Source organism: Danio aesculapii, chromosome 3 (assembly GCF_903798145.1).
Source record: "Danio aesculapii chromosome 3, fDanAes4.1, whole genome shotgun sequence".
Lineage (NCBI taxonomy): Eukaryota > Metazoa > Chordata > Actinopteri > Cypriniformes > Danionidae > Danio > Danio aesculapii.
The window spans coordinates 46,513,014-46,529,745 of record NC_079437.1 but is presented as its reverse complement, the minus strand read 5'-3'; the positions used below and the strand labels follow the sequence as shown (position 1 = coordinate 46,529,745).

The 16,732-nt window shown below is 43.3% G+C and overlaps 1 long non-coding RNA gene across 1 annotated transcript in view; it reads left to right on the top strand.

Annotated features, from left to right (window-relative positions):
- Window positions 1–5,564: 5,564 nt before the first annotated feature.
- LOC130221585 (uncharacterized) overlaps window positions 5,565–16,732 on the top strand; it is a 32,262-nt gene continuing 21,094 nt past the window's right edge. Inside the window, exons 1-2 of the long non-coding RNA XR_008836289.1 lie at window positions 5,565–5,709; window positions 5,787–5,939. This is a non-coding gene — a long non-coding RNA (uncharacterized LOC130221585). The remainder of the gene's footprint in view (window positions 5,710–5,786; window positions 5,940–16,732) is intronic.

The window sequence follows — 16,732 nt, the reverse complement described above, 5'->3', positions numbered from 1 at the left end:
CTGGTTGATAATTAGGATGTGGTCGACGATGCTTGTCAGCCTGCTCCTTTTGTCTTCTAATGGCACGTTGTAGATGAATATGTGCTTCATTCCATGTTGTTTCACTTCGTTGAAGCCAATCATTGACTGCAGGTAGACTGGTCGGTTCGCCAGACCAGGGAAAGAGAGGTGGTTGAAATCCTAGAATGCATTGGAAAGGTGTGAGTCCAGTGGATTGCTTCCTAAGGGAATTCTGTGCGTATTCAGCCCAAAACAAGAAGTTACTCCACTCCTGCTGATTTTTATGACAGTATGATCTGAGGAAACGATTAATTTCTTGGTTCAGTCTCTCAGTTTGTCCGTTGGATTCAGGGTGGTATCCAGATGTTAAGCTGACATTTACATTGAGGGCTTTAAAGAATTCAGACCATAAACGAGAAGTGAACTGGGGTCCACGGTCAGAAACAATGTCATCAGGTATGCCGTAAAATCTGAAAACATAGTGACAGAGTGTTTCAGCGGTTTCAAGAGCTGTGGGTAGCTTAGGTAATGGTATGAGTTGACATCCTTTGGAAAAACGATCAGTTACAGTAAGGATGGTAGTGTTCCCCCTGGAGATGGGCAAGTCAGTAATGAAATCGATCGCGATGTGAGACCAAGGTCTCTGTGGGACAGGTAGGGGTTGCAGCAGACCGGCTGGTAATTGTTTTGAGGCTTTTGAAACGTTGCAAATCTCACAATTCTTTACATACTTGATTACATCGGAGCGTAGAGAGGACCACCAGTATTTGTTAGAAATTATTTCGAGCGTGGCGTTGATACCAGGATGGCCGGTGCTGGGAAGGTTGTGGGTTAGTAGAAGAACTTTGTCACGCAAGTTGTTTGGTACATACAGTTTGTCCAGGGGACACTCAATGGGGGTGGGATCAGTAAGTAATCCTTCCTGAATTTCAGTTTGGATGTCCCACTGTATGGGTGCTACAATGATGGTTGGTTGAAGGATGGGTTCAGAGGGGATGGGCTGTACTTCAGTTTCAAACTGGCGAGATAAGGCATCAGCTTTTGTGTTCTTCGATCCAGGCCGGTAAGTAACAAGGAAGTTAAACCGTGTAAAGAACAGAGCCCAACGAGCCTGGCGATGATTTAGTCGTTTAGCTGAGCGGAGATATTCCAGATTTCGGTGGTCTGTGAGTACAGTAAAGGGAAGTTTGGCTCCCTCTAACCAGTGTCGCCACTCTTCAAAAGCTGCCTTCATTGAAAGTAATTCACGGTTGCCCACATCATAATTTTGTTCAGCTGGGTTAAGTTTCCTGGAAAAAAAGGCGCAGGGGTATAATTTAGCTGGATTACCTTGACGTTGAGAGAGAACTGCCCCAATACCAGTGTTGGACGCGTCAACTTCCACAATAAACTCACGTTCAGGGTCTGGATGTCGCAGGATAGGTGCTGAAGAGAATCTTTGTTTTAGGTGGGAGAATGCACGTTCCGCCTCCTGTGTCCAGATAATGTGTCGTCTAGTCCCCTTCGTCAGGGAGGTAAGTGGAGCTGCGATTGTGCTGAAGTTTCGGATAAACCTTCGATAGAAGTTGGCAAACCCTAGAAACCTCTGCATTTCTTTAATAGTAGTAGGCCTAGGCCATTTACAGACTGCCTGAACTTTGTGATCATCCATGGTGACTCCATCAGCGCCAATTACATATCCAAGAAATGCGATGGATGTTTGATGAAACTCACATTTTTCAGCTTTGGCATAAAGTTGATGTGTAATTAAACGTTGGAGCACTGACCTGACGTGTTTGACATGTGACTCCAGGGAATTAGAATAGACCAGGATATCGTCCATATAAACTATGACCCATCTTCCGAGCATGTCACGGAAAACATCATTGATGAATGCTTGGAATACAGAAGGACTGTTGGCTAATCCAAAGGGCATTACTCTGTACGCATAGTGACCAGTGGTCGTGGAAAAGGCAGTTTTCCATTCGTCCTCTTTACGAATGCGAATGAGGTTATAGGCACTGCGAAGATCCAATTTAGTAAATACCTTAGCGGAACGAAGCTGTTCCAACGCTGAGGGTACTAGAGGAAGTGGATATGGAAATTTCACAGTTACTTCGTTCAGACCTCTATAATCGATGCAGGGTCGAAGAGAACCATCTTTTTTCTTCACAAAAAAGAAGCCTGCAGAGGCTGGGGAGGTTGATGGAACGATAAAGCCTTTTGATAATTCCTCTTCAATGTAAGACTTCATAGCTTCTGTCTCAGGTTGTGAGAGAGGAAAAACTCGACCCTTTGGTGGAACAGTTCCTGGAATTAGATCAATAGCACAATCACATGAACGATGAGGAGGAAGTTGGGAGGCTCTGGTTTTGCTAAATGCTTCGAGGAGATCTGAGTATTCAGAAGGGATAATGGAACTGTCAGAAAGGGTTAAATCAACTGATGCTGCTTGAATTTTATGGGGTTTTGGTAGCTTGATGCAAGTTTTAAAACATGTATCTGACCACTGAATGACTTGAGCATTTGACCAGGAAATTGTTGGTTCATGTTTCTGGAGCCATGGGAGTCCGAGAATAATGGGATTATCAGGGATTTGTATGGCAAACAAATGAATTTTTTCAGTGTGTAAAGCTCCAATGGAAAGTGTCACTTCTTCAGTTATGGCTTGAACTTGACCATTACCTAATGGTCTGCCGTCCAGCGCCGCCACTGTCAACACAGATACACAAGGCATGAGGGGAATATTGTGTCTTTTTGCAAACGCTAGGTCAATGAAATTACCAGCTGAACCTGAATCAATAAATGCTGATGTGTTAATGATCTGGTTAACAAAAGATATTTGCACAGGCAAGCAAACTTTCTTCGGGAACTGGAAATAAGAGCTTACCGTTGAAGTGGGCGGAGCTTGGGGTTTAACAGGACAATTTGACTTCATATGACCAGTTTCTCCACAATAAAGGCATAAATTGTTATGCAGTCTGCGTTGTCGTTCAGCTGGAGTGAGGCGAGTATGGCCAATTTGCATAGCCTCTGGCTCCGAAGTTTCTGCGGGTTGGTAGAGAAATGCATTTTCCTTAAAACGTGATTTGCGTGAGCGCATGAGATTGTCAAGCCGTATGGTGAGATTAATGAGCTCCTCCAGTGTCTTGCTTTCATCTCTACAAGCGAGCTCTGTTTGCAGTTCAGAATTCAGCGCTCTGCGAAAATGCAGTTTGAGAGGTGCATCAGGCCATTTTGACTGAGCTGCTAGAGTGCGAAATTTAATAGAAAATTCGGCAGCCGTTGATTTTCCTTGACGTAATTTTAGAATTTGCTCACCCGCTTCCTCTCCCGCTTCAGGAATGTCAAACACTTCTTTGAGTCGATCCGTGAAACTTTTATAACTGGGAAACACTGGACGGTTTATATCCCAGACAGCTGTAGCCCATTCTAGGGCTTTTCCTGTGAGCAGTGAGCAGACAAAGGCGATTTGACCGTTCTCTGTTGGGTAAAGCGAAGGCTGCTGCGCGATAAACAGAGAGCATTGGAGAAGGAAGCCTTTACATTTTTCCGGCGTGCCGTCAAACTTCTCCGGGTATGCTAGACGTGGGCCTGCCATAAAAGGATTTCCTGGTGCTGACACCGGTATTGGAGCAGAGGCAGGAGAAACAGGATTTACATTGGGTATTTGCATGTTTTGAATGACTTTTACCAATTCCTCCGTGAGCGAGGTGAGTCGGGCCAGTTGTTGTTGATGTGTTGCTAATATGTTAGCTTGTGAAGATACCTCCGACGAAAGTTGATAAACAGCTGCTGGATCAATGTTTGGCGAAGTCTTCTGTAATGATGCGTCGGCAGATTGGGGATCCATTTGCAGCTTTATTAAATCACAGTAGGATGATCGTACAGGCAGGGTCAGATAACAACAAACGAGAATGGCAAAGGAGAAACTTAACTCAAAGTCCGTGGGCAGGCGATCAGTCGAGACAGGCGGCATACAACAGAGAGAATGTTCCATTAAACTGAGCAGAGGGTCACAGAAGGCAGGCGGCATCAACGATCACATAAACGGGGAAACAGTCCAGGGTCAAAACACAGAATCAGATCAGGAATAGAGAAAACGCTTGGAATTGTATGCTGAGCAAAACAAGACTTCGCAATGAGTAACGGTGGAGATGGAGTATAAATAGTCATTGAGATAGATTTCAGGTGCTAGCGTAATCAGACGGAAGGAATGCTGGGAAGTGTAGTGAAGCAGGATTTAGTAGTCCGGTGACGGTGACCTCTGGTGGCGATCGGGGGGAACCACAGAGGTCGGAGATGTTACATACATGCTCCTTAAGTATTAAGAACTTTTTCAAATGGAAAGAGTTGTGGTAATTGTGGTAGTTCTGTTGTTTAATTGGATTGAACATTTCATTTAAACAAAAATTGAAATGCAAACCTTCATCTGTGCTAACTTGCGAATGAATGAGCTTACTTGCGAAAATGGGCAGCACGGTGTCAGTGGTTAGCATGTTATCTTTGCAGTAAGAAGGTTGCTGGTTCCCGGGAGTCCTTGCCCGACTACTGACTCAGCTCCGCTCCCTCTGCAGTCAATTCCTTTTTCTGCTGTATTTCAGTGAGAACTCAGGCCATGCTTCCTTGTGAAGTATTGCCAGTTTACCTGCCTTACCACGTTATCTGTCTGTGCCCTCTTGCTCTGTTTTGGACTGCTTATTGTTGCTTTGAACTTTTGCCTGCCTTCTCACCACATCTTCTGGATTTGCCCCTTGTGTGTCTTGATCTGTTTTGGACTGATTATTGTTCCACTGATCCTCTGCCTGAATTACTACTATGTCTCCTGGAATTAACCCTGTGTTTGGTATTGGATTGGACTGCTTACATGTCGCCTACTTTCAGCCTGTTTAATCATTGATGTCTCTGCCTAAACCCTGTTATAAACTTCTGCATATGGTCTCAGACTCACCGTTACATCATGTTTCCTTTGTATGTTCCAGTTTCCCCACAGTCCAAAACCATATAGGTGAATTGGATAAACTAAATTTGCCATAGTGTGTCGTAGAATGTCTCGCTGTTTTTAATTGTTTTTTTAATGTAAATAAATGCATCAATATATTTTTTATGAACACAAGGATAAATACCCTTTAGCTATATACGAACGTGTGTTATACATTTATGTGTCATACTATATATATGCATAAAATATAGGAAAATATGTTACATATATGAATGCTGCCATTTTGCAACATTTTAAAATCTATGTTACATATATGTACAATTATTGGACATATTTTCTATGTGGGAATACAGTACATGTGCTTGAGCTACACCAAAGAGACTAACTGAGAGGTGACATTCTTTATTTGTGCTTGCAGGTCTTCTGTTTGCAGTAATAGAGGACATCATCATGCAAGACTGCTCGGTTGGTTATAAAAAACAAAAAGGAAAGTGTGTAGGTATGAATAAAGGCTAGGACATGATATAAGAAAATGATCTTCATTACTATTCTTTTGACAACAACTCTCTACTTTAAGCAACATGTACTTCTGGATATAATGACTATATACTTATTTGCTGTCATTGCTGTAGATGAAGATGAGTGTGAGCAGAAACTCATTTGTAGAAAAAATGCAAGCTGCTTCAACACTGTTGGCAGCTAGTACTGTCAGTGTCACACAGGGTTCATACCAGAGGATACTAAACCAACTGTTAATTTCACACAAGCGGATAAGATTCAGTGCAAAGGTAAAGAAAACTTAATATGATACATTTCACATGACCAGCAGCAGAAACAGCATCTGAATCTGTTTGTCTCATTTCAGACATCAATGAATGTGTAGAGAAAAACACTGATTGTGGCTCTAATGCAACATGTGTGAATACTGAAGGAGGTTATTATTGCACATGTGAATCTGGCTTCATTTTCAGCGGTGGAAACAAGACATTTTTAGCAGAATCAGGAGTTCAATGTATTGGTAAGAAACTTCTATTGATTCATGGCTTTATACTGGACTGGGAATCAAACCATGACCCTTTTTTTAATTACGAACAATTGCTGGACTCCAAATATCTCTTGAATTTAACATGTTTATTAAACTTTCAAGACGACGCGTGGCGCAGTGGGTAGCACATTCAAGAAGGTAGCTGGTTCGAGCTTCGGCTGGGTCAGTTGGCATTTCTGTGTGGAGATTGCATGTTCTCCCTGTGTTCGCGTGGGTTTCCTCCGTGTGCTCCGGTTTCCCCCACAAGTCCAAAGACATGTGGTACAGGTGAATTGGGTATGCTAAAATTAACCATAGTGTATGAGTGTGTGTATTGATGAGTGTGTATGGATGTTTCCCAAGGATGGGTTGTGGCTGGAAGGGCATACGCTGCGTAAAAACATATGATGGATAAGTTGGCGGTTCATTCTGCTGTGGCGACCCCTGATTAATAAAGAGGGTAAGCCGAAAAGAAAATGAATTAATTAAACTTTCATGTTTTTTCCAAAAATTCACATTACAAAACACTTATCAGTGATGTCAGTCTTTGCATTAGTCCTGGGCATTTTAGTTACAGTTAATTTTGTATTGCATTGGTGACAACTAACTCATTAAGTCACTAAATCATTAATTTAACTGTTCCAAAATAACGGAAACCAATACAGAAAAAAAAAAAAACATTAACTCTTTCAGGATAATTATCTGTCATCAATTTAAAAATATTTCACACAATCAGCAGCAGAAACAGCATCTGACTCTGTCTCATTTCAGACATTGATGAATGTGTGGAGGAAAACACTGATTGTGACTCTAATGCAGAATGTTTGAATGCTGAAGGAGGTTTTTATTGCACTTGTGAATCTGGCTTCATTTCTAGCAGAGGAAACAAGACATTTATAACAGAAGCAGGAGTTTAGTGTGTTGGTTAGAAACCAACACGTTTTTTAATCATGAATTTACATTGGACCGGGAATCAAACCTTAACTTTTGTTTTAACTATGAGCTACTGGACTCTAATATGTCTTTAATTTGATACGTTTCTTTTTCTTTTTTTAATCCACAGCACAAAACCCTCATCAGTAATGTCAGTCTGTGTATTAGTGTTGTTTTTTTTAATTACATAGTTAAATTTACATTGCATTGGTGACAACTATGAGAGTCACTGAATCATTCATTCAACTTGTAAGAATGGGTTTTAACTACAGCCGTTTCTTTTTCTTTTTCTTTTTTTAATCCACAGCACAAAACCCTCATCAGTAATGTCAGTCTGTGTATTAGTGTTGGTTTTTTTAATTACATAGTTAAATTTACATTGCATTGGTGACAACTATGAGAGTCACTGAATCATTCATTCAACTTGTAAGAATGGGTTTTAACTACAGCCGTTCGAACTGTAGTTCTGCTGAATGACTAAAAAAGTTTTCAGTATGACGGTGAAAAACAACATTTCTAGTCAAACCATCCTTCTGCAATCTTATACAAAAAACAGAAATAAGGGCAGTTTTAATAGCTAAAAATGTGGGAGAGAGTTGCTATTATGTGATTATACTGTATTGCAATTTAGAGCAATTAATTGTTAAGATAAATCAAAAACAAATCACAGAATACTTGAAAAATAAATGATTTAATGACAATAATTATCTTTGATTACATCTGAATAAGTTACAAAATAATTGTATAAAATGATAAAACATGAAATGATAAAAACATATATGATATTAATTGTACCCAGCTTAAATGTACAATAAAAATACCAGAGGGGGGAAAGGGGGAGGGAGAGAGACAAAGAACAGAGAGTAGGCCCTAGAGAGAGCCTGGAAGGAGTAGAGTCAGAAAGAGACTCTAGAGCAGGAGAGGAACAGATCAGGAAAATATCAGAGCGGGAGTAGAGCCAGAGCTAAATTTACCACCTATGTTGTATCCTTCTTGATCATGTGACCAAAGGCCAAATACTAAGACATACAAACTGATGATATGACCACATCGTAAAACTCTCAAAGTCCTCAGACATATTAACCAGGCCCTGATCTAATCAGTATCTGCCTTTGGAATCTGTATGGACCTTCATGGTGAAAAATATATGTTTTGCCATATAAACAAATGCATATGATAATTTGCCTTTCTAGAAACTGTTTCTTAAACAATAATAATAATAATTAAATCAGGATCATTATCTGTCATCACTCAAAATATTTTCATTGGAGGACCAAAACTAGACAAAGTAAATGACAATAGTCTTTTTAAAATATACAACAACAATTTCAGAAAAGTTGCGACACTTCGTAAAATTCAACAAAAATCAAGAATCTTTGATCTGTCAATTCTCCTTAACTTGCATTTAATTGACAAAAGTACAAAAAATATATTTTTAGCATTTTCACTGATAAACTTTTTAAACAGTTTTATGTCAAGTTATGCTGGTCATATGTTGTGTTGGTAATGTTATGCTGCATTCACACCAGACGCGGAATAAAGTGTCAAGCGCGAGTGATTTACATGTTAAGTCAATGCAAAGACGCGAATAGACATCCTGCAGCGTGATACGCACGAATGATGCAATTCGCGCAAATGAAGCAGCGCAAGTTTTGCACGATTGACGTGCTTAACGCACGAATCGCTCGAGTTGGGAAATCAGAACTTCAGTGGACATTCACGCCGCGTTAACCAACCAGGAGCTTTCTCTTGTAGGGGCATAATTTTCAGCACCACTGAAAGCTTCGATCCCCCAGGTACAGTTTCTGGAGGAGTTTATGAACTCACAGAGCTGGCTGCACCTCTGAATGGATCTAGTGGACACGGCTCCAAACAAATCGACCCTGTTTATCTGCCTTCCTAAAGCACATAAACACAGCTATTCTCTCAATAAAATCCATGTTAGCCATTTAGCAACGAAGCTAGAGTCACCGGGCAGACAGAAGCCCTGCCCATGACGCGAATCCGCGTCTACTGTGAAGCGAATTTGACGTGCCAATGAAGCGAGTAAACTCAATGTTCGCGTGTCTATTCATGCAAGGATAGCACGATTTATTCATTAGCTAGATTTGGTTATTGACACCATCCAGGATCGTTTCGTTCTTCAAAACTCATTCGAGAGTCATAGCAACAGTTCTGGCAAACAGGATTAGGTCCTCTTCATGTAAACAGGATTAGGTCGGGTCATTTCAAGCAAAGATAATACAGAAAGTATGTACCGAATTCTGATATTTTCTTACAGTAGTAGTTATATGCACTTGGGAAAATATTAAAAATATATTTTTAACAATATATGTATATATATATATATATATATATATAAAAAAAGTAAAAAATAAATTTTTAATAAAACTTATGCAGACTGCACTTCAAAATAAAAGTATAAAGACCGCCATCGGGTGGTTCAAAGAGAAAATGTATTGATATGAACTTTTTACATACAATTGGGTACAATCTCTGTTATGGAAGCAGACGGACAAACAAGGTAAGTAATTAAACGATGTTTATTCCAACAGTTGAACATAAAAGGATAATTTATGAGAAGTGGATGGAAGTAGGTGGAACTGATGATCCTTTTTGGTAGGTGGGATGACAGATACTGAGGATGACCGAATGCACACACCAGAGGGCTTGCGGAGAAGACAGACTGACGATACACACAACTCTGACAGGACACCGGGAACACTGCACAGACTGGAAGGAAACAGAGTATGGGTAAATACAAATGCTGAGATCGAAAGGGAGTGATAACCAGGAGGTGTTTACTCAGAGTCCGCTTCGTAGGAACGAGACCGGACAATGAGTGAAGTGAGGTTTGTGCTTTTATAGTGAATAGGAGTGATTGGGTGCAGCTGTGTGTGATTAATACTCAGGTGAAGATGCTCGTGGCATGATACTGGTGAAAGAGCCTGGCCAATCTGTGACATTACCCCCCTCCCCAGGGCCCGCTCCTGAGGGCCTAAACCTCCGACGTCGTGGTGGTCTACCTCGTCCTCGAGGTGCTGGGAATTCGGGGTGATTGGAGTGGAACTCTTCCATAAGTGTGGGATCTAATATATCGGATCTGGGGACCCAGGACCTTTCTTCTAGACCATACCCCTCCCAGTCGACGAGGTATTCCAGCTGACCACCACGACGCCGGGACCGTAGGATGTCCTTGACTTGGTAGATAGCCCCTTCTTCTAACATCAGGGGGGAGGAGGTTCCTCTTCATGGCCAGGCTCTGTGGAGGGAATCAGAGGATCGTGAAAGGGTTTGAGAAGGGACACGTGGAATGTGGGGTGGATTCTGTACTGTGGTGGTAACTGTAACTTATAGGTGACGGGGTTGACCTGTTCCAGGATGGTGAAAGGACCAACAAATCTGGGACTTAGTTTTCGGGAGGGCAGTCGCAAGCGGATATCTCTGGTGGAGAGCCAGACCTTCTGCCCCGGAGTATAGGTGGGACCTGGAATCCTCCTTTTATCGGATACCTCCTTTGCTCTGCGTACTGCCCTCTGGAGATGGTGATGAGCATCATCCCAGACCCTCTCGCTCTCCCGGAACCAGTAATCCACTGCGGGGACATCAGATGGTTCGCTATCCCAGGGAAAGAGTGGAGGTTGGAAGCCTAGGATGCACTGGAATGGCGCAAGTCCGGTGGTAGGTTGCCGCAGGGAATTCTGGGCGTATTCCGCCAAGCCCAGAAACTGGCTCCAGGAGTTTTGATGACCGTGACAGAAGGTCCTGAGGAACCGCCCGACTTCCTGAATCTTCCTCTCTGTCTGGCCGTTGGTCTGTGGGTGATAGCCAGACGAGAGGCTTACGGTCACACCTAGGAGTTTGAAGGCTTTCCATAGTCTGGAGATGAATTGGGGTCCTCAGTCCGAGACTATATCTTCTGGCAACCCAAAATTTCGAAAGACATGGTTGAACAGGTTTTCGGCTGCCTCTAGGGCTGTGGGCAGACCCTTCAAGGGAATCAAACGACAGAATTTTGAAAATCGATCCACAATGACTAAAATGCAGGTATTACCCTCAGATGATGTAAGATCTGTCATGAAGTCAAATCCTAGGTGTGACCAGGGGCGGTTTGGGATGGACAAGGGATGGAGTTTACCTGCTGGTAGATGGCGAGGACTCTTCGACGCATTCTCTACAGCCTTGGACGTATTTTCTCACATCCCTCGCCATGTTCGGCCACCAAAAGCTTTGGGATAGCAGCGAGAGGGTGCTGTTGGCCCCAGGATGCCCTGTGCCCAAAGATGTATGGCTGGAATAAATAAGATCTACCCGTTGGTTTTCAGGGATGAAGCGTCGATTGGGGGGACAGCCCGGCGGAATCCTGGATTCTGGAGTGGCGACGACTGTAAGAGCGGACCAGGTGATGGGACAAACAGTGATCTGTTCAGGGAGGATCTTGGCTGGTGTTTCCACAATTTCCGACTGATCATAAATTCTGGAAAGTGCGTCTGCTCGGAGTCTCTTAGCTTCTTTGAGGTACTGTAAATTTTTGTGGTCGGTAATCACCTGGAAAGGATGTTTGGCTCCCTCCAGCCAGTGTCGCCATTCCTCCAGGGCGAGCTTGATCGCCAGTAGTTCTCGATTCCCGATGTCATAGTTCCTTTCCGCTGGGCTGAGCTTCTTGGAGAAATAGGCGCATGGATGGACTAATGCTGGTGTACCGTGGTATTGCGATAGGATGGCTCCCACTCCAGTGGTCGATGCATCTACTTCAACCACGAAAGGTAGGTTAGGATCAGGGTGAGTCAGGAGTGGAGCTTGAGTGAAGGATTGCTTGAGGTTTTGGAAGGCTGCGGCAGCTTCGGGAGGCCAGGAGAGTTTCTTGGGTTGTTTTCTGAGTAGGTTGGTCAGCGGAGCGGTGATGAGACTGTAATTGAAACGTCGATAGAAATTGGCAAACCCTAGAAATCGTTGGAGTTCTTTAATGGTTGTGGGTTCTGGCCAGGAGACAACGGAAGTGACCTTCCCCTCGTCCATGCGAACCCCGTTTTGGTCGATGATGTACCCTAGGAACTGAACAGATGGTAAGTGGAATGAGCATTTCTCTGCCTTGAGGTATAACTAGTGTCTTTTGAGGGTTTGTAGGACCTCCGCAATGTGGTGGCGATGTTCGGCCTCACTCCGGGAGTAAATCAGGATATCATCAATGTAGACTATGACAGAGAGATGGAGGAACTCCCAAAGGACTTCATGGATGAAGTTTTGGAATACGGAGGGGGCGTTGACCAGACCATAGGGCATGACCAGGTATTCGTAGTGCCCTGTAGGGGTCACAAACGCCGTCTTCCACTCGTCCCCCTCGCATATTCTTATCAGATTGTAGGCGCTGCGGAGGTCCACCTTGGTGAATACCTTGGCGGATCGGAGTTGTTCCAGGGCCGCAGGGACGAGAGGAAGGGGATACCTGAATTTGATGGTTCCTTGATTTAGAACTCGATAATCTATACAAGGCCCAACCCTCCATCCTTCTTGGCCACGAAGAAGAAGCTTGAGGCAGCGGGTGACGTGGACTGGCAAATATACCCCTGACTCAGAGCCTCCTGAATATACTCCTCCATGGCCTTAGTTTCCGGAAGGGACAACGGGTAGATCCTACCTTTGGGCATAGGAGCATCTGGAAGCAGGTCTATTGCGCAGTCCCATGGCCGATGTGGAGGTAGCTGGGAAGCTCTCTTGGGGCAAAATACGTCCTCGTATGCGGAGTAGATCTTCGGGATCTGGATGGATTGTTTCTCGACTGGGCTTTCGACAGACGTGACGTAGACGGTAAGGGGTCTCTGAATTTAAGGTAGGTCGGGAAAACAGCTGGATCTGCATTCTTCACCCCATCTCTTTATTTCTCCTGTGCCCCAAGAGAGGATGGGATCGTGCTTCACCAGCCACGGGCGCCCTAGGATGATGTCCATAGATGCACCCTCCAGAACCAGAAATTGAATCTCCTCTTTGTGAAGCCATCCCACTTGGAGATTGATAGGTTCACACTTACGATGGATACGTGCCTGGGAATGGATATTGTTTGTTATGGGTTGAATCTGGTAGACGTGCGTCGAGGCTTCGGTGTTAAGCTGGAGGTGGCGACAGAGGGCGTGCGAGATGAAATTTCCAGCTGACCCGGAGTCGATGAGGGCTGTGACTGAAACAGAGACAGAAGGGGTAGTTAACTGGACATTGGTGGTGAGAGGATGCATCTTTTCAATGGGAGAACTGAACACTCACCAAGGAACGTGCTGGACGAATGGGACAGTCCAGCCTGACATGTCCTTCGGCACCACAGTACATACATAAACCCCGGGTCAGCCTCCTCTGTCGCTCAGTGATTGTGAGTCTACCAGATTCCACGATCATTGGTTCTGGAGGGACGGCTGGCTCTGGCGAACAAAGGAGTGCTTGGGATACCGGTGGTGGATCATGCTGGTAGACCCTCAGACGATCGGAGCAGCGCAGAGAGTGTTGGATGAACTTCTCCAACCCCATCGTGTCGTCGAGGGCGGCCAGCTGTAACCGGAGGCTGGGCTCTAGTCCGAGCCGGTAGGCTGTGAGGAGAGATCGCTCATTCCATCAGCTAGCAGCACCCAGAGTGCGGAATCGAAGAGCATAATCCTGAGTGGATATGGCTCCCTGTTTGAGATGGTATAACTGTTCTCCGGCTGCTACTTCAGCATCCGCGCGACCAAAAACCTCCTGGAAATACTTGGTGAATGACTGAATGGAATTTGTTACCGGCCCAGACTGTTGCCAGATGGTTTCAGCCCACCGAAGAGCTGACCCAGAGAGAAGGGAGATGATGAATGCGATTTTGGACTGATCTGTGGGATATAACTCGGGTTGCATAGTGAATACCAGAGAACATTGTAAGAGAAATCCATTGCACTCCTCCGCCCCGCTAGAGTAGGGCGCTGGTCGAGCCATGGGACTGGATGAGTGGGTGGATGGTGAAGAAGTGCTCGGTGATGGTGGTGCTTCGGGAAGTGGAGCAGATGGTAGTAGCACTCTCTTCAATGAGTCCACCAACTCATGCTCATGAGTGCTCATGCTGTTGATAGTTGTGGTCCGGTCTTCTGTTATGGAAGCAGATGGACAAACAAGGCGAGTAAGTAATTAAACGATGTTTATTCCAACAGTTGAACATAAAAGGATAATTTATGAGAAGTGGATGGAAGTAGGTGGAACTGATGATCCTTTTTGGTAGGTGGGATGACAGATACTGAGGATGACCGAATGCACACACCAGAGGGCTTGCGGGGAAGACAGACTGACGATACACACAACGCTTACAGGACACCGGGAACACTGGACAAACTGGAAGGAAACAGAGTATGGGTAAATACAAATGCTGAGATCGAAAGGGAGTGATAACCAGGAGGTGTTCACTCAGAGTCCGCTTTGTAGGAACGAGACCGGACAATGAGTGAAGTGAGGTGTGTGCTTTTATAGTCAATAGGAGTGATTGGGTGCAGCTGTGTGTGATTAATACTCAGGTGAAAATGCTCGTGGCGTGATACTGGTGGAAGAGCCTGGCCAATCCTTGACAATCGCTTCAGTACTTCACAATTTGTGTATGATAGACATGCACAATATGCGACTTTTTTTAAAAGGAATAATACATTTATGCAGTCATGAACATGTTTTGACAGTTAATATGATGGTGATGCTTCACAAAAGTTGCAGACACCTTTACCATTATCAAAATGCTTTTATTATGCAAAATTGATTTAAACATCCAGTTATTCTTTACACTGATCAGGAAACCGGCTACTATAATTCTACTGTTGCTACTATAATAAAGAAAATCTGCTCTAACTGTAAAACTAAATAAATTGCTATACTCTTGACACATAAGAGTGTAACACCTGTTGCTCACAACAAAGGTGGAAAGTTATTGCGTATCATATTTAACAAACCGTTTACTATGAATTTTATGTAATTTTGCTCACACGGATAATTGAATATTAATCAGATGATGTCATTACGCTGATGTGCCGTCAGCCAATCGTTGCATTGCTGATCATGATTTCGAGGATCGATAGATCTGTCCTTCACAACACATGCTGCGATCTCAGATCAATTAATCCAGACATATTAATCTGATTGGCAAAATTGTTTGAAAAACCAAATTAGCCAGAGATCAGTTATCAAGATTAAAAGATCCAGGATCTGTCAAATCATCTTAACCAATCATTTAAGTGCGGTACGAAGAACGGACCCCTGGCCTTGATTAAATTTGAGCATTTAAGCAGCTTTTGTTGAAAGAAAAATAGAGAAACAAATTATTTGTGTGCACATTGAGACAAAACAATGACACTGATGTATTTCAAGATCTGTCACTGCAAGTTATTTCCAGTTTAGACATCTCAAACATGCAATTTAGTCTCGGACTAACCTTAGGCATTTTCTCTAGAAAAGTATTTAATATCACATGAAAAAATTGTTTTATTTGGCCACTAATTCAAAAAGTAAAATCAGCTACAAGCCAAGTATATGTCGAATGTATAATTTGACCTTTTAACGATTGAACAAGTCAAATAACAAGTATAAGTTAGATATACTAAAACCTTTCTGTCGATATAATTTATGTATAAAGCATACTTAGGTGCAATGTTAAGCATATTTCTGAGAGTTACCTAGTATACTTTATGTTTTAAGTTTAAAATAAGTATGCTAATAGTATACACATAAATAAACGTATTTTTGTAGATTTTAGAGGAGTACATACTGAAAATATACGTTTTTATTTTTTGTTTAATATAGGTATACTAATATTAGACTACAATAAACTTTGTTAGGGATCCCTCTGTCCCAACTTTTTTGGAGCATGTTGCAGTCAACAAAATCAAATTGTGCCAATAGACCAGGGGTCACCAATCTCGTTCCTGGAGGTCCGGTGCCCTGCAGATTTTAGCTCCAACTTGCCTCAACACACTTGCTTGGGTGTTTCAAGTATACCTAGTAAGACCTTTGTTAGCTTGTTCAGGTGTGTTTGATTAGGGTTGGAGCTAAAATCTGCAAGACACCAGACCTCCAGGAACAAGTTTGGTGATCCCTGTAATAGACCCTTTTCACGTTTTCAACCTGTCGCTTAACCTAGCAGCTGTGCCAACATGCTTCAAAACCACCTCTATTGTGCCAGTGCCGAAACACTCCAGCCCAACATGCCTGAATGACTACCGCCCTGTAGCACTCACACCCATCATCATGAAGTGCTTCGAGCGGTTGGTCCTGGCACATCTGAAAGACTCTCTGCCATCCACACTGGACACACATCAGTTTGCCTAGCATGGTAACAGGAGCACAGAAGATGCCATCTCCATAGCACTGCACTCTGTCCTTACACACCTGGACAATAAAAACACTTATGCACGAATGCTGTTTGTTGACATCAGCTAAGCATTCAACACTGTCATACCCTCTAAATTAATGATCAAACTTAGAGACCTGGATATCGACACACATGTATTTTTCAGACTTTTCCACACAGATGCTGAGTCGCTGGAAGAGAACTGACTCCTTAGTTTCTCAGAATAGTTCCTTTTTGCGACTCTGATCTCCTTTTCCAGTGTGTATTTGGAATGCTTATACAAGGCTCTATCCCCATTCCTGTAAGCAACCTCCTTGGCCTGACGTAGCTGTCTGAGTTTTACAGTGAACCATGGTTTGTCATTGTTGTATGTGAGTTGAGTCCTGGTAGGAATGCACACGTCTTCACAGAAACTGATATAAGAGGTTACAGTCTCTGTGAGCTCATCCAGATCGTTTGCAGCAGCTTCAAAAACACTCCAATCAGTGAGGTTGAAACAGGCTTGTAGATCCCGCTC